The following is a 7,998-nucleotide window of genomic DNA, read 5'->3' on the forward strand; positions in this document are numbered from 1 at the left end:
TATAAAGCCAGGAACATAATTAACAAAACAAAGAATCCTAAGAATTACAAAAAATTCTTGTATTCTTTTTCTATGCCCTGCCAAGAGTCCATGAATACTTGCATGAGAAATTGATGCAATCTGTCTAGATTTTCCCTTCTCAGACAAAGCAAGATTAAACAGTTACTTACAGCACGGTAAGGCAGAGGAGAAACATAACTGCAGTGATGCAGAAAAGGTAGGAAATGTAAATTACAAGGACATAGGATGAGTGTTGGCCAGGATCTAGTAGGAAGGAAAATAAAAGAAAATATATTTGTGTAGTGAGTTCATGAAAATGTTCTGGAAGAGGACACTGGTGAAGTTTTCACAATATGGACAACGCACTAAATCCTACCAAACTCATCAACTGAAACAAGAATAAACACTTAAATTTCATTTACAATAATTCTATCACTCACATCCCAGAATAGAATAATAATAAATAGAATGATATGTAAATCTGGAAGAGAGGGTAGTGGCAGGAGTGGTTCAAGAGCTGCTTCAGGTAGAGGTCAAGAGATGACTCTTGCTGGGGAGCCACCAGGAGATCCAGCTCTGCAGCTGGTGGAGAAAGGAAACATGTGCCTGCTCTTGCTGTGGGATCAGAGCTGGTGATGGAGCTGCAGGTGGAGCTGGCACGAGCTCTGCAGGTGCAAATTCAGCATGCACTGGAATTGCCTCTGCAGTTGCAGAAGAAAACATCACTGACTTTCCAGGGACTTCTCAGGGCCAAACCTCCCCACTGCCTGTCAGAGGCAGCTGTGTACATGAACACAGCACCATAAAAGCCTCCCAGACTGCATCCCACACTGACTGCTGAGGGGATCATGTTCCTGTGTCTCCCATCATCTGAGCACATTGCTGAATTCCCTAGCACATTCCTCCTCTCAAAGCCACAACCCACATCCCAGGGCTCATTACCCTGTGACTTAGGCACCAGGGACTTACGAGGGTCAAGCTGGTCCATGAGAAGCTTGGCCTGGGGATCCACCTTGGAGTTCAGCTCCAGTGAGGAGTCAAGGACAGGAGACATGGACCTGCAGAAAACAGGGTGGTAGCAAAGCAAGAGTTCTGGCCTCTCTTCTAAACACTACCTACACAGGTTACTTTAGGGAGGGGCACATGGGTCTCTAGCCTAGCAAGTTCGGTGTCCACTCCCACCCTCTCCCAACTACAGTGTGGCAGTGTGGGTCTTGGGATCCCTGAGAGGCTGACAGAATGCTGTGTTGGGGGCAGTCCTTGCTTAGTGGTATGACACCACTCCCTTTTTAGAGAAGCATGACACAGTTTCTCCGTGCTGTTTCCCACTGCAAGTCAGCTGAACAAAGGCAAAGACTGATATCTGCCATGTCCTTGCACTCAAGGGCTCAGGGCTTGCGCTCCATGAATATCTGAGAAGTGAGGAAACATCGATTTCTATCCTGCCTTTTTGCAGTGTCTAGGTCAGGCAAAGAACTGCTGCCCAGTTCTCTTGGTCTCTGTAGAACTCCTCCTACATGGTCTGTAACCACTTCTAAGGTTGGCCTTGGACATAGAAAGACTTCCTTGAGGTGGACAATATCTGTTCTGCTGCCAATTCTGACTCTGTGGCCTTCAAAGAATGTCAAAACTCAAAAGGCCAGTGGTTGAACCTGTTCTGCTTACAAGATCATGAACAATACTCAGAAAAGTGTCTTCACACTGGGTGTGTTCATGTATATTTTGGCTTGATGACACCCACCCACTTTCCAGTGATGCCTGTGGGCCATGGACACTTTGCCATTCCTAAGAATTCCTGCCCTGAGCATACCCTGAAACCCCTAGAGTGACTCTCCAGTCTCCTTTATAAAGAACAGAACTGTTTTCCCTATGTGTGTGTCAGTGAGGGGAATGGAAGGTCATCCCTGGGAAGCAGGACAGCCTCCTCAGCAGGCCTTCATGGGGCCAAGACCACAGCTAATCCCTTGCCATGGAGTCCCCATTTCATCCTCAGTGACCCTGCACTCTGGATCAACACAGCACCCAACAGTTCAGTGTTGTAAACCGAGACTGAGGTGCTTGCACATGGCCAGGACTTGAATACACAGGTGGCCAAGTCTCACAGGGCTGCTCAGGTGATAACTTAACATCCCTGTATCTGAATTAGTCTTGGACTCAGTGTCTCTGAGTGGCTGGTTGTTGAGCCTTGGGATATGTGTTCTGGGCTTCCTCTTGTCTCTGGGCACCTCTGGGCACCTCTGTGTGCCAATGAGTCCTGGCCTGGGTTGCTGACAGCAGGATGTTTCCAGTTGAGCTTCCTGAAGCATCTGGACCAAGTGAACCATCCTCTCCATATGTTCCCACATGGTTCCCTGACATGGGGTCTTGATGCTGAGGCCACTAGCCCTGGGAAAGCAGCATAGCATGCTCCTTGTTCACTCTCTTGAGCCAGCCATCTATGAAGGCCAACTATCACCAGACCACAGAGTGTGGTGACCAGAGCCTTCAGAGATCTGTTTGGACTTGTCACCAAGTAAGTGAGGTCATGTGCTAGGGTCCACAGTTGAGGCTCCCACTATGATGCCTCCTTTCTTTTTATTGTGAGCTAATCTGTGTCCTCCTTAGAAACAGCAAGTTAAAAAACTAGCAAAATGTGTGTATTTTTCGACTTTTCCATCCAAAAGATCATTTCCCTTGAGGATGAGGTTCACAGTATCTTCATTTGTAGAATTCTCAAATTTAATTTTGACTGTCTTTTCTGGACTGATGTAAGTTTCATTTCATTATCATTAAGGATCATGGAGATGTTCCCATAATGCCCATAATAATTTTCCTTGAAGGATATGAGATGTTTCAAGTTATAACACCCATCTATCCAGGAAAGGAGTATTCATAGCAAATTTTACTCATGTTTACCTCAACCACACACTGTAGTGCTCCGTACTCTGAATTCCTTTGAGGAGGCACAGCAGGTGGTGAGGGCAAGGGGAGACTTTGCAAGGCCGTGAACATCTTCACCCTGTGCTAGTGAGGACACGTGGGCTTCCCTCTTGGGGAATTTGTCACCTGGTCACTGTTTTCACTTCCTGTTCTCCCATCCCAAACAAACCATGGGCTTTGTGTCCCTGCTAGGTAGTTTGCCTTTCCTAGAGGTGATGGTGCTGAGCCTGTTCACTTTCAATGCTCTTGGTTAGTCTCCTTCAAGCAGCGTCTCTGTGCTGGGCTCTCCACACACTGCTGCTTATTGGTGGTGGAGCCACCACACACTCTCATGGGGCTGAACCCACCAACTGCAACTTGTTCATGCATCTGTCACCCATCTACTGATCCCATTTGTTCTGTTTCTGGGTTTGCCCTGGAAAGCCTGCTGCCACAGCCATTCTTATACACGGTCTTGAGTGGACATAGATTTTTTTTTCAAAGAAAAAGTACTTAGATGTGAAATTGTCAGATTATATGTCTTGTGTATGATTAGCTTACAAACTGTTAAGGTACACTTGCAAGCATTTTTTAAAATCAGAGTTAGGTGGTTGTTTTCTTTTTGGTACTGAGGATTGAACTTATGACCTCAGGTTTGCCAAGTGGGCACTTATACTACTGAACTAAATCTCCAACCCTGTTTTCTTATTTTGTTTTGCTCTGTTTTGTTGTGTTTTTTTATGCTATAATATGTTATGTTATGTTATGTTATGTTACACTATGTTTAGTGTTGGTGAGGATTTTGAGTCTCCTTCAGAGCATTTTCAGTGCTTTCTGATTTCATTTTGTATAACTCACCTGATAAACTATGACATATCACATAATCCTGGGTAATTTAATTTTGGAAAAAATTTAAAAAGTAAACGAGAACCAGGTTGGGTAGTAAACATCTCTAATGCCACAAGTTACAAGGCTGAGGCAGTAATTTTGCTGTGAGTTGACGTAAGCCTGTGCTACAATGTGATTTCAATGAAAGCCTAAAGTTCAGAGAAAAATCCTGTCTCAAAAATAAGTAAATGAAACAAAATAAATGATACATTAAAAAGGTTTAAAAAGACACAAAACCATCTATAAATCAACAAATTAAATCTTGCTGAATTTTTCTTACATATTTACTTTAGTCAGCACACTGAGCATTAGGTTTACCATGAGGTAGACATTGATCTACTGCCAAGAAGTTGAACTGTTTCAATTTTTTGACCTTTTAACTGAGGTGAATATAGATATGCTACTGAATATACACTCTTAGGATTTGGAGAGCATGGTATAAAGAGAATTTGATGGTTCTTTTTATTTTAGTACTAACTTTATATATGGAAGTAGGATTTGAGCAAAGGATTACTGTTTTTTGGAAAGACTTTCTTGTCTTATTTTAATGTAACTCTAGTACATATTAATAAGGTCCACATAAAAGATGCTATTGTTAAGTCCATAAAAGGATAAAATACAGAAGAATAATGAGAGAATAACATTGGCGATTGTATTGTGCACAATGATTTGTTAGTGATCTATATTTTCAAACATTTGTAAAATGTGTTAATCTTTTTACAAATTTTAAAGCATGGTCTCACTAAGATTGTGAGTTTCCCAGGCGAGGCTTAAACCTTTCCTTATTCAATCGCCCTACCTCTCCCAGAGTGCTAGGATTGCAGATGTACATTATCTTGAGTTGGTAATCAGCAGTAATTTTGTGCATTCATAGAATGAAATATTTGGCTTTCATCTTTAGACACTTTGCAGAAAGACTGGATCTAGTTAAGCTATATAACAACTTCCTCACTCCCAGTTTTTTCAAATTAAGTAGGATTGAAAATCCCATTAGCACTGTTTGTTGATTCTCTGTTTTGTAACTGTGGTCATCATGTGCTTCAGAATATCACTGCAAATGCCTTCTGCACTGGGACTGAGACTTGGCGTCCTTGAAGCACATTCTGTTTTTTGTTTGTTTGTTTGTTTGTTTTTTAATCCCTCATGGATTTTAATGACTGTTTGAAGTCAAACCACAAGATAAGTGTTAAAGCTAATGCCACTTGGGGCACACTGCCCTTCAGAAGGCCAGGACAGTGTAAAATATTGTTTTTTCTGTTGGACTTTCCAAGTTTTTTGTTTTGCATTCAGTTTCTATGGATTGAATACTGAGATTTGCACGTAACTCCATGGCCTTCCACATTTAAAATTCTTTTTATTTTCATCCAGGTTCTGGATAAGTGGCTGTATTGCTAAGGTTGTCCTTAAATTTGTGATGTTGCTGCCTCAGCCTTCCAGACTGCTGGCATTACAAGCACACCACCAGACCTGGTTTCATCATAATGTTGTTAAAAACTCATTGGCTGAGCATGGAATGTTGAAAATGCCTGCAATGCCTGCACTCAGGAGGCTGAGGCAGCAGGATTCCTGGGAGATCCAGACAAGTCTGCAACACACTCTCAGTTCAGCTTAGGCCAGAGCTACACAGGAAGAACTTGACCAAAAACTGAAAAAGAAAAAGAAAGAAAACTAAAGGAAAGGGAAATGAAGGAAAGTGGAGGGGGAGGGGAGGAAAGGAAAAAGGAGAAACAAAACAAAATTCCTGTTGACTGTATGAGTTTTCTCTATTGGGCTGGCCTTTTTAATCTGTGGTCCAGTTCTTGCAGTATCAGAGCCTTTTGACTGTTGTCACTTTATTATATACCAGAATACTATATATTTTGTTGCTTCTAACTTTAATATTTTTCCATGGCTATGGGATGACTCTTTGTACTTCCCTGTGCATTTTCATTTTGTTTTTTATATTTCTAAGAAAATGGCACTGATATTTTGACAGGAATGGCATTTAAACACCTGGTTGCTCTGGGTAGCATGCACATTATAACAACATGGATTCTTCCCATCCACCATCACAGTGTGTCTTTTCTTCTTTTAGTTCCACTTCACTCATTGCTTCAGTTTCTACAATTTTCTATGAACAGGTGTGTTTGGTTTAAATTTTACATAAGCATTAATTCTTTTGGATAAATTATGAAATGAATTGTCTTCCTTGTATTTGGGGCTGCAGTTTGTTTGAAGCACATAGCTGTGAATTGATTATGACATGTGGATTTTGTACCCTGGAACTGAAGTTATTTGTGAATTCATGCTAAAAGTTTTTCAGTGGGGTTTTAGGTTTATTGCATGAATGGTTGTGTGCTCAGGAAAGAGAGACAACTCTTAATTCTTCCTTTATGATTTTGAAAATTTTTGAGTTCTTATTGTTGACTAAATTCTAGGACTAGGACTTCAAGTAGTGTGTTGAAAAAGTCCAAAGCCTGGTCTCGTTCCTGACTGGAGAAGCAAAGCTTGCAGCTTGTCAGCCTCTGAGCATGATGTCAGGGATAGGCTTGTTATGTGTGTTCTCTGCTGTGCTGACATTCATTCCTCCTACACATGGTGTGAGAATGGTTCTTATCATGAAAGGATGGTGAACTTTTGAATTTCTCAAAGTGATTTTTGCAAATCTCTTGAGGCTTAGCTGTGCTTCATGCCATGAATATGGCAAGTGACACTGAATGATTTGTGCAAACCATTCTAACACCACCAAAAGCGAACCCAGTGTTTATTGTGGTGCTTAACTTTTGCATGTGCTGGTGATTTAGTTGATGAGCACTTAGTTGAATACTTTTGTATATGTTCATTAAAAATATTCTCCATTAGAGTATTACCATTTTTTAATGCATTATGATCTGGCTTTGTCATCAGGGTGACTTCATCATCTAAAAGGAATGGATAGTGTTTCCCTTCCCTTGAAAGATGTTGAAAAATGATTAGTATTTATTCTTTTTCAAAATTTTATTTTGAAGGTAGTAAAATACAACATAGCAAACAGAACAAAGCAAATTAAGACAATGCAGTGAAATTCGTATAGAACTTCACAGCATGGTTCCATGATAACATTAATAGGTGCATAGTATAACTTGCTATCTTCACAATAGATTTCCATTCAATTAGTTATAGTGAAACCCAACAACCCAAAGAACATTTAAAAACCTCTCAAAAGATGAATTTGAATAGAGCAAAACAATTAATCAGAACAAAGCAAAAGATTAAAGACAACATTTGTTTTCAAACACACAATAAAAGGAAATCCCCCATGTTTTATATATTGCACACATTCATCTTCCCAAGAGATGCTCAGAACTCTGGCTCTCATTGCTAACCAGGGTGTGGGCAAGTGGGATTTATAGTTCTCAGTCCATGCACCAGTATGCTCATGGGAGATGCTAACTGGTTCTCCTCCTGGCTCACACCAGGGGTGCTTGCCAGGAAGGCAGGAGAATTGTTTTCTTGTTCAGCTGCCTAAGTCCCAACATGGTCAGATCCAGTATTTATTCTTAACTATACACTTCATACAAGTCATCAGGGCATTTATCGTATCCTGCATTTGTTGTTGTTATTAAGCAGTTATTGTTGACTCATTGACTGTGTTTGTTAATGCTATGTTAAATGGTGTGTTTTCTTCTGAGGGTGTGGGTGTGGGACACCATAGGGGATCATGTACCGATTAAGGATCACGTCACATTTTACTTAGGGACATAGCAATTTACTTTTGTATTTTCAAACTACCCCTACAGTATGTATTTTTGTGAGTAATCTGTTAAGTTATTTAGTCTTTTAAAGCACATTGTTGCAGGGTGCAGTTACTCCTGGAGGACACTGGGGCAGGCTAGGTCCAGGTCTCTTATTTCAGGCTTTGTACCCTTACCTGCCTGCAGTGTCCCCACCTCCTGACCTGCTGCCTGTAAACACCTGTCCTGTTCCACAGCTGTGGTGAATCCACATGTGGCCATTGAGATCTCACCTGAGTGGAAGACATTCAGTCAAGGTAGGCTCTGACACATGCTGATCTTCTTGTACAGAGTTCCCCTGAGTGAGACATGGGGCCTCAGGACTGCAGGGAGGAGCTTGGGCAACAGGGCCACAACAGCCCTCTCTTATCCAGCATGCAGTGTATGTTGTTTGCTGAGAAGCTGACTCGTAGATCAGGAGTCCTGGACCTGAGACTTTCTTGCCCATGAAACACTACTA

The sequence above is a fragment of the Cavia porcellus genome, unplaced genomic scaffold (assembly GCF_034190915.1).
Source record: "Cavia porcellus strain 051 isolate PalLab524CR breed Dunkin Hartley unplaced genomic scaffold, mCavPor4.1 scaffold_32, whole genome shotgun sequence".
Lineage (NCBI taxonomy): Eukaryota > Metazoa > Chordata > Mammalia > Rodentia > Caviidae > Cavia > Cavia porcellus.